The following is a 27,807-nucleotide window of genomic DNA, read 5'->3' on the forward strand; positions in this document are numbered from 1 at the left end:
ATGGAAGAAGGGAAAGAGAGGAACCAATGGAGGGAGAAGAATTACAAGAGGAAGAAGAGCCACAAGAGGAGGAGGAATAGCAGCACACTCCTCTACATAACAATCTAGACATGGCTCAAATGCAGGAAGCAATTGGAAGATTATCACAACAGTACATGAGAATTCAAGAAAGGCAAGAGGAATATCATTCACTATACATGAAAAACCAACAAGCACAAGAAGAACGGGAGCTAAGAATGATGAACAAACAAAGTGAATTCGAGTCAAGATTCCTTGTGATGCAAGAAGAACATGCTTTTCAATCTCATGAATCATTTGGAAAGTTGGAACAAATGCAAGCTGAAAATTTGAGGGCTCTCAAAGAGTTCACAACACTCTAAGATGCAAGGTATGAAGTACAAGCCGATTACAACATCAATAGCCAAATCAAACTAAACTATATTGGAGAACATTTGCACAACATGGATCCGGTTTTCCCAACTTTTGATGAATTTTTCAAAAAGAGAAGTGAGGTAGAGGTAATCAATGCTATGAGACTTGAAGATAGAGTAGAGGAAGCAATGAATAGAGCTGGGTTCTGGCGGGATCAACAGACAACAGACATGGACACAGGGAACACCAGCAACCAGGTGTATGAAAGAAGAAAGAAAAAGCATGACAAATAAAAGGTGGACTTGATCCTTGTTCAACACTAAGAAAGCATGCATTGTGTCTGTTTTAAGTGGTCCTTGCATCTTTAAGTAGTTGTCATAATGAATAGTCTTTGCATTTTGTTTATTTCTTTTAGAATAAGTAAGCTAGTCTATGTGTGTGCTTGTGTGTTTACTTTCACTTAACAAAAAGCATGCTTTGTCCCCTGCATTTTCAATTCAATAAAAGAAATGTTTGAATGTAAAGTAAGATGGTCTCTGTTAGATAGAAGTAGAATAAAAGTAAGTGGTGGTATGTGTGTGATTGTATAATAGCTCACTTTTAGTGAATAAAGAGCCAGGATATCTCCTTCTAAGTATAGAGTGGCCTACTGTCTATGAATCTCAATCGAATAAAAATCCTTGGTTAGAAAGAAAAACAAAAAGAAAGAAAAAAGAAGTGGCAGAACAAAAGAAAAACAAAAAGAAACAAAGCTGGACACCAATAGCTTGAACCTTAGAATATATGCCTGTGGTGTCTTTGTATTAGGATCTGCTTGGATTATTAAGCTCTTTGGAGTGCATCAACACTCGGTGACTTAGGTTAACTAACCCGGGATCATCAGCTAAAAGTCCACTATCAAGAGCAACCTAACTACAAGGCATTTAGCAGCCCAAAGAGGTGCTGGGCATCAATGTTCTAAGAAGGAATGTGAGCCAAGTGTCTATAGTGAATAATGTGTCAAGTATAAAGAAAAGGAAATGAACTTGCTACACATGACACTCAATTAAAGCTTATGAACAAAGTAATAGCCAAGGATAAAGGAATAATGAGAGGTCATAGCAGTATGTTGCTTGAAGCTTGAAGGAGACTTTCTAGGCCTAGGAGTCAATAAGCAGTGAGTATTTACATATCCACACAAAATCCCATGAACTATCAATAATACTCTGCTAGCATGAACATCCTCTTCCATTTCATCCTTTCTTCTCAATAAATTTTTTTTTCTTGCTTGGGGACAAGCAAGCTTTAAGTTTGGTGTTGTGATGACAAGTCATCTTAGCCTAGTTTCACTAGACTTTTTCTTTTGTTTTCACTTGAATTGTGCACTTTCTTGAGCTACAAGAAAGCCAATTTGGGTAGATTTTCATGCTTCCTTTGACTGAATCAACCATGTATGAATTCATGCTATTTCATGAGGTTTTAGGCTATAATTGTCACATATTATGATAAAATGAATATCTCATGATTTTAAGCATAGCTTTGATGTGTTTGGTTGATTAATGATAGGTGAAGAAAGCTTGGAGAAAGGTTGAAGCAAGAAGGAATGGCTAGGAGTAAAGAGAGGACAATGGAATAAGTGAAAATGAACCAGGAAGCAAAAAGCTGGACCAAAAGTTAGCCTCAAACTTTTGCACAAACTTTTGGGTGAAAAGTTAGCCCCAACGTTAGCCCCTAACTTTTGGGCTAACGTTGGCACATGAAAGTTACTCCCTGGGCACCAAAAGTTTGCGCCAACGTTAGCCCCTAACTTTGTGGCTAACGTTGGCATGAGAAAAACACTCCCTGGGCACCAAAAGTTTGCGCCAACGTTAGCCCCTAACTTTGTGGCTAACGTTGGCATGAGAAAAACACTCCCTGGGCACCAAAAGTTTGCACCAACGTTAGCCCCTAACTTTGTGGCTAACGTTGGCATGAGAAAAACACCCCCTGGCAACCAAAAGTTTGCGCCAACGTTAGCCTCTAACTTTTGGGCTAACGTTGGCACATGAAAAACACAAAGGGGGAGCAAAAGTTTGCGCCAACGTTAGCCCCTAACTTTTGGGCTAACGTTGGCGCCATAAGTGCACTAAGGAAGGCCAACGTTGGAGCAAAAGTTAGACCCCTAACTTTTGCACCAACGTGGGTATCAGCAAAACATGGGGGCTGATATGAAAAGTTGGACCAAAAGTTTGCCTCAAACTTTTACTCAAACTTTTGCAAAACTCCAACCCGGTTCAATTGGTTCACTTTGGTTCCTCTCCAAACTCCAAGAGCAATCAACCAAGGCCTCTCTCAACCCAACTCCACCAAGAGCAAAGGCCCAACTCAAGGCTTGAAGATCATTTGAAGAAAGTGTATAAATAGGATAGAATTCAAGTTCTTAGGGGAGCTTTCCTTTTGAGTTTTCATAATAGTTTTCAGAGAGCTTTGGATATTGAGTGATCTTTAATTTCTTAGTTTCGGGGAAGGAGAATTCCACTCTCTTCCTCTTAGTTTTATTGCTTTCAATTTCAATTGCAATTGTCTTGGATCTTGGGTTGGAGAATTGAAGGAATTCTATTTCAATCTCATCCGAAGATCTCTCTGTTTCTTCTACTGCTTATTGAATTTAATTTCTGTTAATTGTTCTTCATCTACTTTCTTTGCAATTTACAATTCCTTTGCAATTGTTCTTGTTGGATCTAGGAAGGCATTGAGATCTAGACTTGGTTATCTAGTCTCTTGGGTCCTGAGATCCGGATTCCCCATTTCCCATTCCCTATTTACTGTTTTCATGCTTATTTACAATTCTGTTTTTAGATCCGGTTAAATCCAAGTGTTCTTTTACTTCTCTGTTGGTTGCAATTTACTTTCCCTCGTTTAATTTCTGCAAATCCAACTCCCAATTCCCTTTACAATTCAAGCTATTTACATTTCTTGCACTTTAAGATTCTGCAATTTACATTTCTTGCGTTCTAAGTTTCTGCGATTTAATTTCTTGTTCTTTAAGATTCAGCAGTTAAATTCCTGTTCTCTTTAATTTCATGTCAATTACCCATTCCCTTTACTTTCCATGCAATTTAAATTCTGCAAATCACAAATCACTCAACCAAATCTTGATTGGCTTGACTAAATCAACCACTAAACTAAAATTGCTCAATCCTTCAATCCCTGTGGGATCGACCTCACTCCCGTGAGTTATTATTACTTGATGCGACCCGGTGCACTTGCCGGTTAGTTTTGGGTGTTTTGGAGAAATTCGTTTTTTCGCTAAAATATCCCATCAACAGGCTTATGCTTTTCCCCTTCGCTGTAAGAGACAAAGCTAGGACATGGTTGGACTCACAACCTAAAGAAAGCCTGAACTCTTGGGAAAAGCTGGTCAATGCCTTCTTGGCAAAATTCTTTCAACCTCAAAAATTGAGTAAGCTTAGAGTGGAAGTCCAGACCTTCAGACAGAAGGAAGGTGAATCCCTCTATGAAGCTTGAGAAAGATATAAACAATTGATCAGAAGGTGTCATTCTGACATGCTTTCAGAATGGAGCATCATAGGTATCTTCTATAATGGTCTGTCTGAACTGTCCAAGATGTCATTGGACAACTCTGCAGGAGGATCTCTTCATCTGAAGAAGACGTTTGCAGAAGCTCAGGAACTCATTGAAATGGTTGCAAATAACCAATTCATGTACACTTCTGAAAGAAATCCTGTGAATAATGGGACAACTCAGAAGAAAGGAGTTATTGAGATTGACACTCTGAATGCCATATTGGCTCAGAACAAAATATTGACTCAGCAAGTCAATATGATTTCTCAGAGTCTGTCTAGAATGCAACCAGCAATAGGCAGTACCAAAGAAGCTTCATCTGAAGAAGAAGCTTATGATCCTGAGAATCTAGCAATGGAAGAGGTGAATTACATGGGAGAATCCTATAGAAACACTTATAATCCTTCATGGAGAAATCATCCAAATCTCTCATGGAAGGACCAACAGAGGCCTCAACAAGGCTTCAACAATAGTAATGGTGGAAGAAATAGGTTTAGCAATAGCAAACCTTTTCCATCATCTTCTCAGCAACAAACAGAGAATTCTAAGTAGAGCCACTTTGACTTAGCAACTGTAGTATCTGATCTAATAAAAACCACTCAAAGTTTCATGACTGAAACAAGGTCCTCCATTAGAAATTTAGAGGCACAAGTGGGTCAGCTGAGTAAGAAAGTTATTGAACTCCCTCCTAGTACTCTCCCAAGTAATACAGAAGAGAATCCAAAAAGAGAGTGTAAGGCCATCAATTAAAGGAAGAGGCAGTGATTTCCACTGAGGAAGACCTCAATGGACGTTCAGTGGCCTCCAATAAGTTCCCTAATGAGGAACCATGGGAATCTGAGGCTCATACAGAGACCATAGAGATTCCATTGAATCTACTTCTGCCATTCATGAGCTCTGATGAGTATTCTTCCTCTGAAGAGGATGAAGATGTTACTGAAGAGCAAGTTGCTAAGTACCTTGGAGCAATTATGAAGCTAAATGCCAAGTTATTTGGTAATGAGACTTGGGAGGAAGAACCCCCTTGCTCACCAAAGAACCGGATGACTTGACTAGGCAGAGATTACCTCAGAAGAGACAGGATCCTGAAAAGTTCTCAATACCTTGTACCATAGGCACCATGACCTTTGAGAAGGCTCTGTGTGACCTAGGGTCAAGTATAAACCTTATGCCACTCTCTGTAATGGAGAAGCTAGGGATCCTTGAGGAACAAGCTGCAAGAATTTCACTAGAGATGGCAGACAATTGATGCCAGGGCATTTTGGCCAGTTTTACTGACGTTTTCTTTACTGTTTTTAGGATAGTTTCATGCATTTTCTTAGGAAATAAGCTATTTTTGGGTAGATATTCACTTACACCTTGATTCAAGCATACATTGTGCATTTTATATGATTTCATGAGGATTTTGCATGAGTTTAGTGACAAATTGTATTCTGCATTACCCATGACTTGGACTAGAACTTTGATGCACTCTATTGCTTGATTTCAGGACCAAAGGAAGCAAGGAATGGGAGGTAACTTGCAAAGTTAATGAGAAAAGTGACTGCCAATGACGCTCTCAAAGCCATCATTACCCACGTTAAGAGTCACGTAAACTAAGTTAACGTGAACTCTAATGTGAAGAAGGGAAATTGAGCCAACGTTAGTGACACTTAACATTATCACTAACGTTGGCCAATGCTCACAAGTGGCCACGTTAGAGTCCACGTTAACTTAGTTAACGTGGCCTCTAACGTTAAAAGGGGGAAAGGAAGCAAACGTTAGTGACATTCAACATTGTCACTAACGTTGGCCTAAGTGCACAATGCCACCCAAGAGGCAAGAGTGGTCGACAACGTTAGTGACACCCAACATTGTCACTAACGTTGGAAGCAACCACACAACCCCAAGGAGCCACGTTAACTTCCACGTTAACTTAGCTAACATGGAGGCTAACATGAGAGAAGAAGGTGATGGCCAACGTTAGTGACACTCAACATTGTCACTAACGTTGGAAGGAGCCACACAAGCCACAATGAGCCACGTTAACTCCCACGTTAACTTAGTTAACGTAGAAGCTAACGTGGATGAGGAATGATGAGCCAACGTTAGTGACACTCAACATTGTCACTAACGTTAGGGATGGCTAAGCATGGCCACGTTATAAGCCATGTTAACCTAATTATCGTGGATTCTAACGTGAGACATGGGGGCACATTGGAACGTTAGTGACAATGTTGAATGTCACTAACGTTCTCGAAGGATGGCAAGCCCACGTTAAAGAGCCACGTTAACTAAGTTAACGTGGGCTCTAACGTAGGAGCAATGGGGGCTTTTCAACGTTATTAGGAAAGTTAAGTCCCAATAACGTGTGCAAAGGACCTAGAGGCAACGTTAGTGGCAACGTTTGTGCCACTAACGATGAGGTTAACGTGGATTTTACTTAGGAACGTTAGTGAGAAAGTTGATTGTCACTAACGTTCTCGAACTCATATTTTCACTAAATGTTAACAACCCTAACGTCCTGAGCTAAAATCTCTGCCTACTTCACACTTTCTCTCTGCAAGTAAAGCCAAGCCCAAATGAAGAAGAGAACTGCTTCAAACTCAAGATCCAAAGGCCCAAGACTTAAAGAGCCAACTAGAAGATGAGAAGAGTATTATATATAGGAGTAGCTTTGAATTATTTTGGGGAGTTGCTGGGAGTTGGAAAAATAGCATAGAACTACTTCCTGTATTTTACTTTCTCTGCTCTTCTAGTTTTCATCATGTATTCTCCATCTTTGTTTTCATTTTCCAGAGCTATGAACAACTAAACCCCTTTCATTGGGTTAGGGAGCTCTGTTGTAATTTGATGGATCAATACTAATTTTCATTATTCTTCTTCTATCTTTTCTCTTGATTTTACTTGAAAGCTTTTGATCTTCATCCAATTGGGTAGTTATCTTGGAAAAGAAACTATTCATACTTGGATCTCTTCTGAACCTTGGAAGAGGAATGAAGAGATCAAGCTAGAAATGCTTTCTCATGCTGGATCAAATTGGGTTTGGATGGATATGTGACTATAATCCTTTCAATACTTGATTTGGGAAATGCATGTGGTATAATCAGTGACCATACTTCATCTCTTCTCATGAGCAATTGACCAAGGAATTGGCTATTGATCAAGATTTGAGAGATTGAGTTAAAAGAAATTGTAATTCAATCACTTAAGATTGCCAAGGAGATCAATGAGTGCATTGATTGAGGAAGAGATGTAAATGAGATTGATTGATGCTACGATTTTAAGAAATTGCACGATCGGCAAAAATTCTTTCCGGCAAGTGCACCGGTTATCGTCAAGTAAAAACTCACAATAGAGTGAGGTCGAATCCCACAAGGATTGGTTGAGTGAGCAATTCGGATTAGAAGTGTGTTCTAGTTGAGCGGAATCAAGATTTAGATGAGAATTGAGGAATGTAAAATTGCATGAATTAAAGAGCGAGAAGCTAAATTGCTGAAATTAAAAAGGGATCGGGGTGATTGCACGAATTTAATTGCAGAATGTAAAGAGAAGTGATAGATCAGAAATGGGAAGTAACCTGGCGTTTAACACTAGGATTGGCAATCAAGGGGGCGTTTACACGCCAACATGGTGCAGGGATGAGAAATCCTTGACACCTCAGGATCTGTGGACCCCACAGGATCCCTACCTACCTCATATCTCTCTCTCTTCTTCACACCTTTCCATAACACCCTTTTCAAAATAACCTTCACCAATCACCTCAATACCTTTTCCCCAAAATCCCCTCACCTATTAAATCCTACCTTCTTCTCCATAATCTCTTCACTAATCCACATCTATCCATCGTAAAACCCCACCTACCTCACCATTCAAATTCAAACCACTTTCCCTCCCAAACCCACCCATACATGGCCGAACCCTGCCCCTCTATCCACTCCTATATAAACCCATCTTCACTCCTTCATTTTCACCCATTATAAACACTACTTCTCCCCCTTCGCTGAACCATTAAACCCACTCCATCTCTTCTTTTTCTTCTTCTTCTACTCTCTTCTTTCTTCTCTTGCTCGAAGACGAGCAAACCTTCTAAGTTTGGTGTGTGACGCGCATAAACTTGTTATGCTACGATTTAGGAAATTGCACGATCGGCAAAATTCCTTCCGGCAAGTGCACCGGTTATCGTCAAGTAAAAACTCACACTAGAGTGAGGTCGAATCCCACAAGGATTGGTTGAGTGAGCAATTCGGATTAGAAGTTTGTTCTAGTTGAGCGGAATCAAGATTTAGATGAGAATTGCGGAATGTAAAATTGGCGGGAAACGTAAATGACAAGAAATTTAAATGGCGGAATCTTAAATTGCATGAATTAAAGAGCAGAAGCTAGATTGCTGAAATTAAAAGGGAATGGGGGTGATTGCATGAATGTAATTGCAGAATGTAAAGAGAAAGTGGAAATCAGAAATGGGCAATTCATTGGGTTATAGGAGATATTGAGATCTCCGAATCAAAACATGTTTATCTCTTCCTCAAGCAATGCGTTCATTGAATTTTGCTTGGCAATCTTATATGATTGGATCCCAATCCCTTGGCTCACCAATTCTCTCTAAAAACAAACAAATTCCCAATCCCTTGGTTTAAATGTTCATAAGAAGAGATGATGCTCGATCACTGATTATACCACACAGTTTCATGAACCACAATTTGGTAGGATTACATGTCACAATATCCATCCAAACCTCAATCCAATTCACTGTGAGAAAGCTTCTCTAGCATGAATCCTCCATTCCTTTCCCAAGGTTCCGAAGGATTCCAATTATGGGTAGTTTCTTTCCCAAGACAACTACCCAATGGAATTAGATCGAGAAGCTTTCTAACAAAATTCAAGAGAAAAGATTGAAGAAGAAGATAAACTATTATTGATTCATTGAATTACAATAGAGCTCCCTAACCCAATGAAAGGGGGTTTAGTGAGTCATAGCTCTGAATTCAATTACAAAGATATGAAAACTAGCCAAATGAAAAGGTAAAAGTCCTTCCTAACTTAAATTCTATACTATTTATACACTTTCTATATTGAGCTTCTTTTGTGTTTCTTGGGCTTTGAGGCCTCTCCCTGCTTTCCTTTTGCCTTGGGTTTATGATCCATAATCTTGATGAGGCTGTTGATCCAAATTCTGTAACATTCATTGAGCCAACTTAGTGATAATCAAATAATGACACATGACTCAACAATTTGAAATTCCAGACTCATCAATTCTTCAGGCCCAATCCCATAAACCATGATATTCAATTGGGTTTCATACCAGAGTACGTTTAAGTTAATGTTTGTGCTCAAATGCTAACTTAAACTGCAATATCTTTGGCCCAGAAACCTTTTCAATTAGTGGCGTTTAAGTTGCAGTTTAAGCTTAAACTGCAACTTAAACGTTGGACACTCCTGGAGGTGGTATAATTCAAGCACGTTTAAGCTTCAGTTTAAGGTTAAACTGAAGCTTAAACGTGGAAATGGAAGAAGGCAAGTCTGGAGTGTGGATTGTCGAACACGTTTAAGCTTCAGTTTAAGGTTAAACTGAAGCTTAAACGTGGAAATGAAGAAAGCAACCCTGGAGGAGAATGGTCGAACACGTTTAAGCTCCAGTTTAAGCTTAAACTGGAGCTTAAACGTGGAAATGGCTCCCTGGTGCATTTCTCATTTCTGGCGTTTAACTTCCAGTTTAAGGTTAAACTGGAGGTTAAACGCCACTTTCAGCTTTTCCTCAGCTTTCATGATTTTGGCGTTTAAGCTCCAGTTTAAGCTTAAACTGGAGCTTAAACGCCACTGATAGTTCCCAGCATTATATGGCTTGGTAGTTTGAGTTCCAGTTTAAGCTTAAACTGGAACTTAAACTCCACATGTGATATTCAAGCTTCCTTTATTGATTTCGTTGCTTCCTTGCCTAGCCTCTTCTTCCCTGAAATCATCCAAACAACTGCATCAAAGTCTTGCAAAATTTCATGAGAAATCTTCCATTCATAGCATTCAAGTAATATAACTAAAAACTCATGGAATTTGCATCAAAATCATACTGTTTGGATGGTTCATTGCTTTGTTATTCATTTAACCATTCTTGGTTACTTTAAGCTCAAGAAAATGCATAAAACAACTAAAACTAACAGAAAAATGCTAGTGAAACTAGCCTAAGATGCCTTGGCATCACAACACCAAACTTAATGCTTGCTTGTCCCTAAGCAAGTCCTGAGTTATTTGAGAGGAAAGTATGAAACAGAAAGCAATTACATTGGCTATATTAGCAAGCATTTGAAGTTCATCAAAAGGGTTTTATGCAGAAAGTTGCAGCATCACTTTTTCATTCTTATCAGGTAAGATTATCACTTTTTCATTGCATCCATCAAACACTACTATGGCCTCTTGTTATTCTTATGTCCTTGGCACTTTTCTCTTCTTTGTTTTTCTTTTCTTTTTTCTTAGAGCTCCTTTGCTCCTTGTTTGCTTAGTGTCATGTGTTGCACAAGCCTTTGGCATTTTTTTTTCTTATCAGTGCACTACACATATCCACTACAGGCATTTTAGTTCACATTTCTTCTTGAGACATTGGTGCCCAGCACCTCTTTGTGTGACTAAATGTTTTGTATTTAGGTTGTTCTTGATAATGGACTTTTGGTTGATAATCCCGGGTTAGTTAACCCAAGTTACCAAGTGTTGAAACACTCCTCAGAACCTATTCATCCAAGCATATCCTTAATACATAAACACCACATGCATTTGTCTCAGAAGTTCAAACCATTGGTGCCTAGCTTATTTTCTCAAAATTTTTTTTTTTTTGGTTGCCCTTTTTCAGTGGCTTTTTCTTCTTCTTTTTCTTTCTTTTTCATGGCCAAAGACATTTATTCATCAAGATCCATAGACAGTATTCAAACTTCTACACAAAAATGATAATTCTACACTCAATTTCCAGTGATCTGACTAAACAATCAAGCATGCATACCACCACTTAATTCTACTTGATTTGTCACTAATTGAGCCAAGCTAATTTTGTTCAAACTTTTCTTTTATTTTTGGAAACAGAACAAGCATGGCAAGCATTTGTTTAAGAAGGTGAAGTTATATCCAAACATCTAGGCATTCACTTTATTCAAAGCAGTAAACAGACAAACATACTAGAAATTTCACATAAAACTTAAATGACGTAAAATGAAAGAAAGCTCATAAAGACACTTCACAAACTATTATTTGATTATTAAGGAACAAGACCACCTCTCATTTGTTGCTTGGTTCTTCTTGACTCTTGGGGTCCTGTTTCTTCTTGCTTCTTGTCTCTCTTTGACCACTTGTACTTCCTTTGTCTTTTCTTACGAGCTTTGTCCAGAATCCAGCTTTTTTCATTGTTTCTTCCACTCTTTCTTCAAGGATCACTGCCTTTTTCATTTCTCCTTCTTTTTGAATTGTAAATCAATGATTGACTTCCTGAGCTTATAGCCGTGACTCTTGTATTTATGCACACTTATTACTGGACACCAAACTTAGTGTTTGGTAATGTCTCCTGATGACATGAAATCCATGTTGGTTGTCCTTAATGAATGTGCATAATTCTAATAAATCATAGTCACTTTGGCTCTTTGATCCTAAACAATTTTACTACCTAAAGTAATTGAAATCAAAGTATTAAAACATGCAAATGGTATACTTGTCATGAATTTCTAAATCCAAAGGAACTTCTTGCTTTTCATTAACTGTGTTCAAAGAGGAACACCAAACTTAATGTTTGGTTGTGCACTTTGAATGAAAGATTGAATACAATTTGAATAAAATTTGGGGTGCCTTCAGGCACACCAAACTTAGAGACCAATTGTATTTTACATGCAATGTTTAGTGCACTCTTTCAACAGTTGTCCTGAGGATTCAAGTTCATGCATAAGAAACCATGCTTTATTAGATGCAAAGCAAAACAATAAAGAGTAAGGATACTAAAACATGGGTTGCCTCCCATGAAGCGCTTCTTTAACGTCACTAGCTTGACGGTTGCCCCTTGTTAGGGTGGATTGTAGTGTTTGATTTCCTCTCCTCTCACTATGAAAACGTCCCCATTTGATTCCTTCATGATTTCCAAATGTTCCATAGAAAGAACTTTCCTGATTGTGAACACTTGAGGGAGCTGGGAAGGAATGGTTTTGAGGCCAGGTGGGATTGGCAGATAATGACTTGATATCACTTTATCTCCCGGAGAGAAACCTTCAGTGGGAATTTTCTTGTTTCTCCACCCTCTTGGCAATTTCTTTACAATTCTTCCCTTTCTCTTGAGGATTTCTTCATTGACCCTTATGCCAGGAGGATCCTTCTGATCTGTTTCTATTGATTCTTGTGGCTTTAACTCTTGCAATTCTTGTTTGCCTTCCAAGGACTGTTTCAGAGTTTCAGCTGCTGGATTGCTTTCCTCCAAACACAGATGGCTACTATCATCCTTAGGCTTTTCAGGTTCTGGTTCAGGCTCAGATGCAGGTTTGAAAACATTGAAAATGAGCTGTTCATCATGTATTCGCAAAATTAGCTCTCCTTGTTCTACATCTATGAGCGCTCTAGCAGTGGCTAGAAATGGCCTTCCCAGAATGATAGGGTGTAGGTAGCTTTCCTCCATGTCCAAAATGACAAAGTCTGTGGGGAAGAAATAATTTCCCACTTTCACCAGCACATTCTCAACTACCCCTTCAGCTTGCTTCTGAGTTTTGTCAGCCAGTTGTATGATTACATCAGTGGATCTCACCTCATTCAGTTGTAGCCTCTTCATAAGAGTCAAAGGCATCACATTTATGCTAGCTCCTAGATCACAGAATCCTCTGTCAATTTTTGTTTCCCCTATGATGCAGGGGATATGAAAAGTTCCTGGGTCTGTTTTCTTAGAGACTATGTCCTTCTTGATGAGGGCACTGCATTCTTTGTTCATTATTACAGTTTGTCCTCCCTTCAAAACTCTTTTCTTGCTCAGCAATTCCTTTAAATACTTGATATGTGTAGGCATCTGCTGGAGAATCTCAAGAAAGGGAATATTGATATGGAGAGACTTAAATGTCTCTAAAAACCTTGAATAGGTTTTCCCTTTTTCACCTCCTCCTAACCTCTGAGGAAATGGTGCTTTTGGTTGGTATGTTTTCAGCATGCCTTTTTGCAGTTCCTTGGCTTGCTCAGTTTCACTTTCCTGCTTAGCTTCTTCCACACCTTCCTTCAAGATTTCTGGCTCCTGTTCTGAGGGTCTGATTCCTTCTTCTTCTGAGACTTCCTTCAATATGGTGATGGCCTTGCATTCTTCCCATCTCACTCCCTTTTGTTCCCCTTTAGGATTCTTTTCTGTGTCACTAGGGATCACTGCAGTTGACTTGGGGGCCTGTTGAGATAGCTCTCCTACTTGAGACTCCATCCTCTTGAGTTTTTCACCATGGTTCCTTAAGGTAGATCTCACATCATCCCTAAAGCTTTTCAACTCACTTATGTCCTGACCCATGTTTGCCAGCATTCCTTCTATCTTGTTTAATTGATCTTGAAATTGTTGGTTCGGATTAGGTTGGGTAGGTTGATTATTTTGGCCATGATATGATGGTTGGGAGTAAGTGTTTTGTGTGGCTTGGTATGATCTTTGGTTGGAGTTTTGGTATGTGGACTTGTTATGTTGGTTTTGCTGGTTTCCCCACCCAAAGTTTGGGTGGTTTTTCCAGCCTGGGTTGTAAGTGTTGGAATGTGGATCATATGGTTGCCTTTGTTGATTTCCTACATAATTGGCCTCTTCCCAATCACCTCCTTCAGTGCTTACTTCCTCTTGATCTTGTGTGTATATTGCAGCCACTTGCTTTGTTTCTAATTTCCTGGTGAGCTCTGCTAGTTGCTTGGCAAACACCTTGTTTTGGGCTAAAATTGTATCAACATGGTTCAGCTCCATGACTCCCTTAGTGTTGTGTCTCTCTGAAGCATAGTAGTACTCATTCTCAGCCACTGTCTCAATCACTTCAATGGCTTCTTCCACAGTCTTTTTCCTGTTCAATGAACCTCCTGATGAATGGTCTACAGCCTTCCTTGATTCATAAGAAAGTCCATCATAGAAAATATGCAATTGCACCCAGTCATGGAACATGTCTGGTGGGCATTTTCTTGTCAAATCCTTGAACCTCTCCCATGCCTCGTAGAGAGTTTCACCATCTTGTTGTCTAAAAGTCTGAACCTCAGATCGAAGCCTATTAACCTTTTGTGGGGGGGTAGAAACGTGCCAGAAACTTGCTTTCCACCTCATCCCAGGTTGTTAGGCTCCCCCTTGGGAATGATTCCAGCCACTTAGCTGCCTTGTCCCTAAGTGAAAATGGGAACAAGAGCAGTTTATAGGTATCTTCCTGGACTCCATTGGACTTCACAGTGTCGCAAATTCTCAGGAATTTTGTGAGATGTTGGTTTGGATCTTCATTAGCACTCCCACCAAATGAACAATGATCCTCCACAAGTGATATTAGCTGTGGTTTGAGTTCAAAATTGTTGGCCTGAATGGGTGGTTTCTGAATGCTGCTACCACAATTCCCAGAGGTTGGGTTTATGTATGAACCAAGAACCCTCCTCTCGGGAATGACATTGTTTCCATCAGCTCTCTCATGGTTGTGAACTTCTCTATCCATGTTGAGATCTAGAGCTTCCTCAAAATTGTCCTCAGATTCTCCTTCAGATTCTTCTTCTCCCAGTACTCTATTCCCTCTTGCTTCCCTTCTAAGTTTATGAAGGGTCCTCTCTGGTTCGGTATAATGAGGAGTTGATGTCTCTCCTCTCCTACCTGTCATACAAAAACACAGCACAGGCAACAAACAAGTGAAATACTCTTGGTTAATGGAAGAGTATGGTTAGAGCAGTTGAGGAATTAATTCAAATAGTTAGTGAGTCAGTGAGTTAGTTGCTTGAATTTAAAGGCATAAAGAAAGAAAGCATGTAACAGAGTGCAGAAATTAAAATTCAACAAGTAACTTGAACTGAATTAACAAAGCAAGAAAAATGCTCAATCTAGTTAACTTCCAATTTGAGAATTGTCAATCGAAAACCAATCCCCGGCAACGGTGCCATAAACTTGATGCTACGATTTTAAGAAATTGCACGATCGGCAAAAATTCCTTCCGGCAAGTGCACCGGTTATCGTCAAGTAAAAACTCACAATAGAGTGAGGTCGAATCCCACAAGGATTGGTTGAGTGAGCAATTCGGATTAGAAGTGTGTTCTAGTTGAGCGGAATCAAGATTTAGATGAGAATTGCGGAATGTAAAATTGCATGAATTAAAGAGCGAGAAGCTAAATTGCTGAAATTAAAAAGGGATCGGGGTGATTGCACGAATTTAATTGCAGAATGTAAAGAGAAGTGATAGATCAGAAATGGGGAATTCATTGGGTTTCAGGAGATATTGAGATCTCCGAATCAAACATTTTTTTTTATCCCTTCCTCAACCAATGCATTCATTGAATTTTGCTTGGCAATCTTATATGATTGGATCCCAATCCCTTGGCTCACCAATTCTCTCTAAAAACAAACAAATTCCCAATCCCTTGGTTTAAATGTTCATAAGAAGAGGTGATGCTCGATCACTGATTATACCACACAGTTTCATGAACCACAATTTGGTAGGATTACATGTCACAATATCCATCCAAACCCCAATCCAATTCACTGTGAGAAAGCTTCTCTAGCATGAATCCTCCATTCCTTTCCCAAGGTTCCGAAGGATTCCAATTATGGATAGTTTCTTTCCCAAGACAACTAACCAATGGAATTAGATCGAGAAGCTTTCTAACAAAATTCAAGAGAAAAGATTGAAGAAGAAGATAAAAACTATTATTGATTCATTGAATTACAATAGAGCTCCCTAACCCAATGAAAGGGGGTTTAGTGAGTCATAGCTCTGAATTCAATTACAAAAAGTATGAAAACTAGAAAAAGTGATCCCCCAAAATTCCCCCCGAGTCTCAACCAACTTAAATTCTATCCTATTTATACACTTTCTAAATTGAGCTTCTGTTGTGTTTCTTGGGCTTTGAGGCCTTTCCCTAATTTCCTTTTGCTTTGGGTTTATGATCCATAATCCTGATGAGGCTGCTGATCCAATTCTGTAACATTCATTGAGCCAACTTAGTGATAATCAAGTAATGACACATGACTCAACAATTTGAAATTCCAGACTCATCAATTCTTCAGGCCCAATCCCATAAACCATGATATTCAATTGGGTTTCATACCAGAGTACGTTTAAGTTAATGTTTGTGCTCAAATGCTAACTTAAACTGCAATATCTTTGGCCCAGAAACCTTTTCAATTAGTGGCGTTTAAGTTGCAGTTTAAGCTTAAACTGCAACTTAAACGTTGGACACTCCTGGAGGTGGTATAATTCAAGCACGTTTAAGCTTCAGTTTAAGGTTAAACTGAAGCTTAAACGTGGAAATGGAAGAAGGCAAGTCTGGAGTGTGGATTGTCGAACACGTTTAAGCTTCAGTTTAAGGTTAAACTGAAGCTTAAACGTGGAAATGAAGAAAGCAACCCTGGAGGAGAATGGTCGAACACGTTTAAGCTCCAGTTTAAGCTTAAACTGGAGCTTAAACGTGGAAATGGCTCCCTGGTGCATTTCTCATTTATGGCGTTTAACTTCCAGTTTAAGGTTAAACTGGAGGTTAAACGCCACTTTCAGCTTTTCCTCAGCTTTCATGATTTTGGCGTTTAAGCTCCAGTTTAAGCTTAAACTGGAGCTTAAACGCCACTGATAGTTCCCAGCATTATATGGCTTGGTAGTTTGAGTTCCAGTTTAAGCTTAAACTGGAACTTAAACTCCACATGTGATATTCAAGCTTCCTTTATTGATTTCGTTGCTTCCTTGCCTAGCCTCTTCTTCCCTGAAATCATCCAAACAACTGCATCAAAGTCTTGCAAAATTTCATGAGAAATCTTCCATTCATAGCATTCAAGTAATATAACTAAAAACTCATGGAATTTGCATCAAAATCATACTGTTTGGATGGTTCATTGCTTTGTTATTCATTTAACCATTCTTGGTAACTTTAAGCTCAAGAAAATGCATAAAACAACTAAAACTAACAGAAAAATGCTAGTGAAACTAGCCTAAGATGCCTTGGCATCATTGATCCGGAGAATGCAACATCTCCTAAGCCCAATGAACTCCCCATTTCTGATCTTACCCATTCTCTTTAATTTCTGTCATTTACATTTATGAGCAATTCCCCCATTCCCATTTAAGATTCAGTAATTTACTTTCTGTCATTTACTTTCCCGCATTTAACTTTCTGCAATTCTCAACTCAGTTTCTGATTCGCTCAACTAGAACATTCCTCTAATTAAAGTTTCTTGATCAATCAATCGTTGTGGGATTCGACCTCACTCTATTGTGAGTTTTTACTTGACGACAAATTCGGTACACTTGCCGAAGGAAATTTGTTATGAGACAAGTTTTTCGTGCATCAAGTTTATGGCGCCGTTGCCGGGGATTGATTGTGCATCAACAATGATTAGATTGGAGGATAACTAGATTGAGCATTTTATTTTTGTTTGATTTAAATTTCTGTTTGAGTTATTTACTTCCTGTTTTAGTTAATTTCTTCCCTTCCCCCTACTTTTTTTTCTGTTATTTAAATTTCATCTCACTAACCCACTAACTGTTTGATATATTGCATCACTCACACTAACAGTAATTCTGACAGATATACTTTCTGCACCTATTCTCTTTGCTTGTACTTGTTGGTTGTATGACAAGGAGAAGAAGCGGGGCTTCAACTTCCTTTGATTCTGAACCTGAGAGAACCTTCCTTAGACTAAGGAGGGAGGCAAGAGACAAACGTGTAGTTGGTGCTGAAGAAGAGGAGGAACACTTTGAGGAATACTTTGAACCAAACATGGAAGAAAACATGGAAAACCATCATGAAGAAGAGGCTCACAACCATGGCGGAAGAGGTCGAGCAAATCATACTGGGGAGGATAGAAGAGTTTTAGGCTCTTATATCAATCCAAACCCGGGAAACTGTGGAAGTAGCATTCAAAAGCCAACCATCCATGCCAACAATTTTGAACTGAAGCCACAGCTCATCACCCTTTTGTAGAACAAATGTTCATTCGGAGGAAGTGTCCAAGAGGACCCAAATCAACATTTAACCACCTTCCTGAGAATATGTGACACAGTGAAGTCTAATGGTGTTCATCCTGACACCTATAGACTGCTTTTATTTCCATTCTCACTCAGGGATAAGGCAGCCAAGTGGCTGGAATCTTTCCCAAGGGAAAGCTTGACAACCTGGGAAGACGTGGTGAACAAATTCTTAGCAAGATTTTACCCTCCTCAACGAATCAATAGGCTGAGAGCTGAGGTCTAAACTTTCAGGCAACAAGATGGTGAGACTCTATATGAAGCATGGGAGAGGTTTAAAGACCTAACAAGGAGGTGTCCACCTAACATGTTCAACGAATCGGTGTAGCTGCACATTTTCTATGAAGGGCTCTCTTATGAGTCAAAGAAGGTCGTAGGCCATTCATCCGGAGGATCTTTGAACAATAAGAAAACCATTGAGGAGGCTATAGATGTCATTGAAACAGTAGCAAAGAACGACTACTTCTATGCTTCCAAAAGAGGGAACACAAGAGGAATAATGGAGCTAAACAATGTAGATGCTCTGTTGGCCCAAAACAAGCTCATTACCCAACAGCTGGCTGACCTCACCAAGAAGATGGAAAGGAACCAAGTGGCAGCAATCTCCACTTCATCAACAACCCAAGAAGGAGTGAATGAAGAAGCAGAGGGTAGCCAGGAGCAAGCCAACTTCATTGGGAATTCACCAAGGCAAAACCATAATCCATACTCCAAGAACTACAACCCTAGATGGAGGAATCACCCAAACTTTGGGTGGGGAAATCAACAAGACCAAAGCCTTGATCAAAGGCGCCCAAATCCAAACAATGCAGCCCACCAACACTTCACCTCTAGACCATATCAGCATCCCAATAACAACACCTCTCCACATTCATATCAAGGCCAGAACAACCCTCCTCAACCTGACCTATCATCATTTGATGAAAGAATCTCAAGGATTGAAAGTCTACTTGAAGGCATATGCAAGGATATCCAGGACAGTAAAGCATTCAGAGAGGAAGTGCAGTCAAATATGCAAAATCAGGATGCTGTCATCAAGAAGCTTGAGACACAAATTGGCTATTTATTCAAACAAATTCCCAGCCACAACCTTCGCAGTAAAACTAACTCAACCAAAAGGGAGGAGTGTCAGGCTATCACCCTTCGGAGTTGGAAGGAACTGAAGGAAACCCCCCAGAATCCACAAGAAGAGCAGGACAAAGCTCAAGTTCCAACTTTGAGTTCATAAAAAGGGGAAGGAGTGCTGAAACCAGACATCCCAAGAGTCCCATACCCTCTGCAACTAAAGAAGAAGGGAGACGACAATCAGTTTTCGAGATTTTTGGAAATCTTCAAGAAGCTGCAAATCAACATACCCTTTGCTGAAGCAATAGAATAAATGCCACTCTACGCCAAGTTCTTAAAGGAGCTCATGACTAAGAAAAGAAGTTGGAAGAACAACGAGACTATGATACTAATAGAAGAGTGTAGTGCTATCATTCAGCATAAACTGCCCCAGAAATTGAAGGATCCTGGGAGTTGTCAGATCCCTTGCATTATAGGGGAAATCACAGTGGAGAAAGCCCTTTGTGACTTAGGAGCCAGCATCAATTTGATGTCAGTAGCTATGATGAGGAAGATGAAGATAGAGGAGGCTAAACCAACAAAAATGGCCCTACAGCTGGCAGACAGGTCGTTCAGGTTCCCGCATGGCGTCGTAGAAGATTTGCTAGTGAAAGTGGGAGATTTTATCTTCCCAGCAGACTTTGTAGTGCTGGACATGCAGGAGGAAGCCAAGACTTCCATCATCCTGGGAAGACCGTTCTTGGCCACTGCTGGAGCTGTCATTGATGTCCAAAAAGGTGATCTTACCTTAAGACTACACAATGAAGAGATGACATTCAATGTGTTCAAGGCCATGAGTTACCCACCAGAACAATTGGGGGAATGCATGAGGTTAGATATACTTGAGGAGGAAGTGCAAGAGAATTTTGAAGAAGAAGAACTTGAAGAACCTGAGAGATTGGTAGATGAGGAATCTGAATCAAGTGAAGAGGTTGCAACAGCAGAGATTCATATACAAGGTGCACCAAAGGAAGAAAACAAAAAGTCAGAAGCACCCAAACTTGAACTTAAAGCACTACCACCCACTCTCAAATATGCATACTTAGGAGAACACGAAAGGAGGTTGAACTTAAAGCACTACCACCCACTCTCAAAGATACTGCTGGAAGATGATGCCAAACCATCCATTCAATCCCAAAGGAGGTTGAACCCTATCATGAAGGAAGTAGTACAGAAAGAAGTTATGAAGTTATGGCAGGGAGGGGTGATCTACCCAATCTCAGATAGCCCGTGGGTTAGCCCCGTGCATGTTGTCCCAAAAAAAGGAGGAATCACCGTGGTTCCCAATGAGAAGAACGAATTAATTCCTACAAGGACAGTCACAGGATGGCGGATGTGCATAGACTACAGGAAGCTCAATGAGGCTACACGAAAAGATCATTTCCCCCTTCCATTCATGGATCAGATGTTGGAAAGACTTGCAGGGCACGCATATTATTGTTTTCTCGACGGTTATTCAGGATACAACCAAATAGTGGTTGATCCCAGAGATCAAGAGAAAACCTCATTCACTTGCCCATATGGAGTGTTTGCCTACAGGCACATGCCATTTGGGTTATGTAATGCACCTGCAACTTTCCAACGCTGCATGCTTTCTATCTTTTCAGATATGATAGAAAAATTTATTGAAGTTTTTATCGATAATTTCTCGATATTCGGAGATTCCTTCCCTATTTGTCTACATCACCTCGCCTTGGTATTGAAAAGATGCCAAGAGACCAATTTGGTCTTGAACTGGGAGAAATGCCACTTTATGGTGACAGGAGGAATAGTCCTGGGTCACAAGATTTCTAACCAAGGCATTGAGGTTGACAGAGCTAAAATAGAACTCATTGAAAAACTGCCTCCACCCAGTGATGTCAGGGCAATTAGGAGTTTTTTGGGGCATGCTGGTTTTTACATAAGATTTATTAAAGATTTTTCAAAGATAGCCAAGCTCTTAAGCAATCTCCTTATATCTGATACACCATTCATCTTTGATGAAACATGCATGTTAGCCTTTGAAAATTTGAAAATGAGGTTGTCCTGTGCTCCTATTATTTCCCCACCTGATTGGAATTTACCATTTGAATTGATGTGTGATGCATCTGATTTTGCAGTTGGGGCAGTGTTAGGACAGAGGAAAGACAACTTAGTCTATGTGATATACTATGCTAGCAAAGTTCTTAATGATACTCTAAGAAATTATACCACTACTGAAAAGGAGTTACTAGCAATAGTTTTTGCATTTGACAAGTTTAGATCATACCTCATTAGTGCTAAAGTGATTGTTTTTACAGATCACACAGCACTTAAATATTTGTTTGCCAAGCAAGAATTAAAACCAAGACTAATAAGATGGATCTTATTGTTGCATGAATTCAATGTTGAAATTAGAGACAAGAAGGGAGTGGAAAATAAGGTAGCAGATCACCTATCCAAGATCCCTCATGATAAAGGTGGAGCACATGATACAAGGGTGAACGAGCTCTTCCCGGATGAGCAGTTGATGACAATTCACAAAGCACCATGGTTCGCAGACATTGCCAACTTCAAGGCATCTGGAGCATTATCTCCAGAGATAAATAAACATCAAAAAAAGAAGCTCATGAATGATGCAAAATACTTTGTCTGGGATGAGCCATATCTCTTCAAGAAGTGTTTAGATGGGATCCTTAGAAGATGTGTTTCAGAAGAAGAAGGACGAGAGGTCCTGTGGAACTGCCATGGCTCATGTTATGGAGGACACTTTGAAGGAGACAGAACTGCAGCAAAAGTGTTACAAAGCGGATTCTTTTGGCCCACCCTTTTCAAAGATGCAAAAGAACTAGTAAGGAGCTGCAATGAATTCCAAAGATCTGGAAACTTACCCAAACGAAATGAGATGCCACAGAATTTCATCTTGGAACTGGAACTGTTTGATGTGTGGGGAATTGATTTCATGGGACCATTCCCAACGTCATATGCAAACAATTACATTTTGGTGGCAGTAGATTACGTCTCCAAGTGGGTAGAGGCTATTGCAACCCCAACAAATGATAACAAGGTTGTCATGAACTTCCTCAGGAAGAATATCTTTAGCCGGTTTGGAGTCCCACGAGCACTCATCAGTGATGGAGGGAGCCATTTTTGTAACAAACCACTAGAAGCTCTTCTCCTACGATATAGGGTAAAACATAAGGTAGCTACACCATATCATTCCCAAACAAGTGGACAAACTGAGATATCCAACAGAGAGCTAAAGAGGATTCTGGAAAAGACTGTGGGTGCATCAAGAAAGGATTGGTCGAAGAAGCTGGATGATGCTCTTTGGGCATACAGAACATCATTCAAAACACCACTTGGGATGTCCCCTTATCAACTGGTTTATGGGAAAGCTTGTCACTTACCACTGGAGCTGGAACACAGGGCTCTCTGGGCTATCAAGATACTAAATTTTGACAGCATTGCTGCTGGTGCAAAGAGGATCTTGCAGCTGCAAGAAATGGAGGAATTCAGGTCACAAGCCTATGAAAATACCAAGATGTATAAAGAGAAGGCAAAGAGAAGACATGACATGCATGTTGCACCTAGGAGTTTCGAAAAGGGGCAACGAGTACTCCTCTACAATTCCAAATTGAGACTATTCCCAGGAAAACTCAAATCAAGGTAGTCCAGACCCTTTCTTGTCAAAAAAGTTTCACCTTATGGACATATCGAAATCATGGATGAAGGCTCTGAAAGGACTTTTACAGTGAATGGACAAAGACTCAAGCATTATCTGGGCAACATGGGGGAAAACCCCAGAGTAAATTACCACCTCAAGTAAAGGAGGAACCGTTGAGCTAGCGACGATAAAAGAGCGCTCTGTTGGGAGGCAACCCAACCTCAGGTAGTTTCCTTTTCATCTATATTTCAATAAGGATCACAAGTTGTTTCCCCTTGTATTGCGAGGAGCTAAGTTTGGTGTTCCACACCTAAACAAGTCAAGAGTGAAAGTGTGATTCTAAGTTTGGTGTTCCACCAAAGACATTAGAATTACACCCCACTCCCAAAACACATTGCTAGCTCCAACCAATCAAGGGAATCCACTTAGATGTAGTTAGACTTTAGTAATAATTGTCATATTAACAACAAGATATGAGGTTCTCTGCATATATGCAATGTTTTGTACTGGACAAGGAACTAAGTTTGGTGTTCGCACACCAAAGTAAGTTCAATAGCCACAAGCACGCATACAAGCTAATTATATCTCAAGTGTTTTGGGAACAAGCAACTTCCAATAACTTTATAGGAATCTTATGAGGAAATAGTGCATCTTCACCCAAGGAAGTGATGTAGCAAGGACTAGGATGATGACAAAGAAAGAGAGCAACTAGAAATCATCACCCGAAGGTTGTATTGTCACTTAATTCCATTATACTAAGAATTGTTGAAAATTAGAAGTCCGAATGCACTTTTGATTAATAGATACTCATAGTTGGAACCTTTTTCAATTTTGTCTTTTAAGTTTTTGGTGTTGAAGAAGGTCTCTGTGTGCTAGTCTTTATGTTACTACACTATCTCCTTACTTAATTGTATGTTTGTCCCTTTAAATCAAATGAAAAGAGAATAAGTTGTTTTTAAAAACCAGAGAGGAGTTCATACTATGGAGTAAGTTCATGAGTTTGTGGTATGATCATAAGTTAGCTAAGTTGGTTCAACCACAAGGTGGGAAGACAACTATCTGTCATGAATACCATGCTTGAGACACACCCCATGAGACTAGCTAAATAAGAAGATCCTAATAAGAAAAAGGGAAAGAACAATCAAAGTTGAGGAATAAAAGAAAAGACTAAGCAATAAGGCTAGGCACCAATGGTTTTAAATCTTGAGGCATGTGTCTGTGGTGTTCCTGTGTGAGGGATCTACTTGGATGAATAAGCTCTTAGGGGTGCCTTATCACTTGGTAACTTGGGTTAACTAACTCGGGATTATCAGCTGAAAGTCCACTATCAAGAGTAACCATCACCACAAAACATTTAGTAACCCAAAGAGGTGCTGGACACCAAGGCCTCAAGAAAAGAAAATGAATAAACTATATGCCTGTGGTGTGTATGTATGGGGGAGAGACTTGAGGGAGTAAGTCCTTAGGGGTGTCTCAACATCTAGCACCTTGAACCAACTGGTTCGGGAGTGTTGGCTGAAAGCTTATCTTAAAGAGTTGCCCCCTTACAGAACACTTAGCCTAAGAACACGAATAAGCCCTGAAATAACAACAAAAGGATCAATAAATAAAAGTTTCATGGGATGCAATCATAGTGAGTATTCTAGGATATGATAAAGGTCTGAAAGCCAGGAATGAACCTAAGTTGCTATGCATGAAACCACCATAAAACCAGGGACATGACTTCCACAAGAATAACTCATTTCTCTTGGTATCCCATTCATCATTCTCTTGTTCCAGTACTTGCTTAGGGATAAGCAAGCTTTAAGTTTGGTGTTGTGATGCCAGGGCATTTTGGCTAGTTTCACTGACCTTTTCTTTACTGTTTTTAGGATAGTTTCATGCATTTTCTTAGGAAATAAGCTAGTTTTGGGTAGATATTCACTTACACCTTGATTCAAGCATACATTGTGCATTTTACATGATTTCATGAGGATTTTGCATGAGTTTAGTGACAAATTGTATTCTGCATTACCCATGACTTGGACTAGAACTTTGATGCACTCTATTGCCTGATTTCAGGACCAAAGGAAGCAAGGAATGGGAGGTAACTTGCAAAGTTAATGAGAAAAGTGACTGCCAATGACGCTCTCGAAGCCATCATTACCCACGTTAAGAGTCACGTTAACTAAGTTGACGTGAACTCTAATGTGAAGAAGGGAAATTGAGCCAACGTTAGTGACACTTAACATTATCACTAACGTTGGCCAATGCTCACAAGTGGCCACGTTAGAGTCCACGTTAGTTAACGTGGCCTCTAACGTTAAAAGGGGGAAAGGAAGCAAACGTTAGTGACATTCAACATTGTCACTAACGTTGGCCTAAGTGCACAATGCCACGTTAACTCCCACGTCAACTTGGTTAACGTGGAAGCTAACGTGAAGAGGCAAGAGTGGTCGACAACGTTAGTGACACCCAACATTGTCACTAACGTTGGAAGCAACCACACAACCCCAAGGAGCCACGTTAACTTCCACGTTAACTTAGCTAACGTGGAGGCTAACGTGAGAGAAGAAGGTGATGGCCAACGTTAGTGACACTCAACATTGTCACTAACGTTGGAAGGAGCCACACAAGCCACTATGAGCCACGTTAACTCCCACGTTAACTTAGTTAACGTGGAAGCTAACGTGGATGAGGAATGATGAGCCAACGTTAGTGACACTCAACATTGTCACTAACGTTGGGGATGACTAAGCATGGCCACGTTATAAGCCACGTTAACCTAGTTAACGTGGATTCTAACGTGAGACATGGGGGCACATTGGAACGTTAGTGACAATGTTGAATGTCACTAACGTTCTCGAAGGATGGCAAGCCTACATTAAAGAGCCACGTTAACTAAGTTAACGTGGGCTCTAACGTAGGAGCAATGGGGGCTTTTCAACGTTATTAGGAAAGTTAAGTCCCAATAACGTGTGAGAAGGACCTAGAGGCAACGTTGGTGGCAACGTTTGTGCCACTAACGTTGAGGTTAACGTGGCTTTTACTTAGGAACGTTAGTGAGAAAGTTGATTGTCACTAACGTTCTCGAACTCATATTTTCACTAAACGTTAACAACCCTAATGTCCTGAGCTAAAATCTCTGCCTACTTCACACTTTCTCTCTGCAAGTAAAGCCAAGCCCAAATGAAGAAGAGAACTGCTTCAAACTCAAGATCCAAAGGCCCAAGACTTGAAGAGCCAACTAGAAGATGAGAAGAGTTGTATATATAGGAGTAGCTTTGAATTATTTTGGGGAGTTGCTGGGAGTTGGAAAAATAGCATAGAACTACTTCCTGTATTTTACTTTCTCTGCTCTTCTAGTTTTCATCATGTATTCTCCATCTTTGTTTTCATTTTCCAGAGCTATGAACAACTAAACCCCTTTCATTGGGTTAGGGAGCTCTGTTGTAATTTGATGGATCAATACTAATTTTCATTATTCTTCTTCTATCTTTTCTCTTGATTTTACTTGAAAGCTTTCGATCTTCATCCAATTGGGTAATTATCTTGGAAAAGAAACTATTCATACTTGGATCTCTTCTGAACCTTGGAAGAGGAATGAAGAGATCAAGCTAGAAATGCTTTCTCATGCTGGACCAAATTGGGTTTGGATGGATATGTGACTATAATCCTCTCAATACTTGATTTGGGAAATGCATATGGTATAATCAGTGACCATACTTCATCTCTTCTCATGAGCAATTGACCAAGGAATTGGCTATTGATCAAGATTTGAGAGATTGAATTACAAGAAATTGTAATTCAATCACTTAAGATTGCCAAGGAGATCAATGAGTGCATTGATTGAGGAAGAGATGTAAATGAGATTGATCCGGAGAATGCAACATCTCCTAAGCCCAATGAACTCCCCATTTCTGATCTTACCCATTCACTTTAATTTCTGTCATTTACATTTATGAGCAATTCCCCCATTCCCATTTAAGATTCAGCAATTCCCCCATTCCCATTTAAGATTCAGCAATTTACTTTCTGTCATTTACTTTTCCGCATTTAACTTTCTGCAATTCTCAACTCAATTTCTGATTCGCTTAACTAGAACATTCCTCTAATTAAAGTTGCTTGATCAATCAATCCTTCTGGGATTCGACCTCACAATATTGTGGGTTTTTACTTGACGACTAATTCGGTACACTTGCCGAAGGAAATTTGTTATGAGACAAGTTTTCCGTGCATCAACAATTCAAGGAAATAGGCTTATGGACTTGTAGAGGATATCTTGGTAAAAGTTAAAGGCCACTACATCCCTGCTGATTTCATAATCCTAGACACTGAAAAGTGTATGGATGAATCCATCATCCTTGGCAGACCCTTCCTAGCCACAGCAAAAGCTGTGATTGATGTTGACAGAGGAGAATTGGTCCTTCAAATGAATGAGGACTCCCTTGTGTTTAAAGCTCAAGGATCTCCCTCTATAACCATGGAGAAGAAGCATGAAAAGCTTCTCTCAATGCAGAGTCAAAAAGATCCCCCACATTCAAACTCTAAGTTTGGTGTAGGGAGGCCATCATCATACTCTGAGTATCTGTGAGGCTCTACGAGAGCCCACTGTCAAGCTATTGACATTAAAGAAGTGCTTGTTGGGAAGCAACCCAATTTTATTTAATCATATCTATTTATTTTCTATTGTTATTTTATGTTTTCTGTAGGTTGATGATCATGTGAAGTCACAAAAACAACTGAAAAAGCAAAAACAGAATGAAAAATAGTATTAAAAACAGCACACCCTAGAGGAGAAGCTCACTGGCATTTAAACTCCAATAAGGGTAGCAGAATGGGCATTAAACACCCAGTCTGGCACCATTCTGGGCGTTTAACGGCAGAAAGGGGCACAGAGCTAGTGTATAACGCCAGAAAAGGGCACAGAACTGGCATTTAACGCCAGAAAAGGGCACAGAGCTGGCGTTTAAACGCCAGAAAGGGGAGAAAAGCTGGCGTTAAACGCCAGAAATGGGCAGTAACCTGGCGTTTAACACTAGGATTGGC

General features: G+C 39.8%; 2 non-coding genes across 2 annotated transcripts; one reads left to right on the top strand and one right to left on the bottom strand.

Annotated features, from left to right (window-relative positions):
* The first annotated feature begins 14,012 nt into the window (after positions 1 to 14,012).
* On the top strand, positions 14,013 to 14,116 carry LOC112725927 (small nucleolar RNA R71). The gene has a single exon (XR_003165006.1). It is a non-coding gene; the product is annotated as a small nucleolar RNA R71 (small nucleolar RNA).
* Positions 14,117 to 18,255: 4,139 nt separating this feature from the next.
* LOC112724199 (small nucleolar RNA R71) lies at positions 18,256 to 18,359 on the bottom strand. The gene has a single exon (XR_003163374.1). It is a non-coding gene; the product is annotated as a small nucleolar RNA R71 (small nucleolar RNA).
* Positions 18,360 to 27,807: the final 9,448 nt, after the last annotated feature.

The sequence above is a fragment of the Arachis hypogaea genome, chromosome 11, assembly GCF_003086295.3.
Source record: "Arachis hypogaea cultivar Tifrunner chromosome 11, arahy.Tifrunner.gnm2.J5K5, whole genome shotgun sequence".
Lineage (NCBI taxonomy): Eukaryota > Viridiplantae > Streptophyta > Magnoliopsida > Fabales > Fabaceae > Arachis > Arachis hypogaea.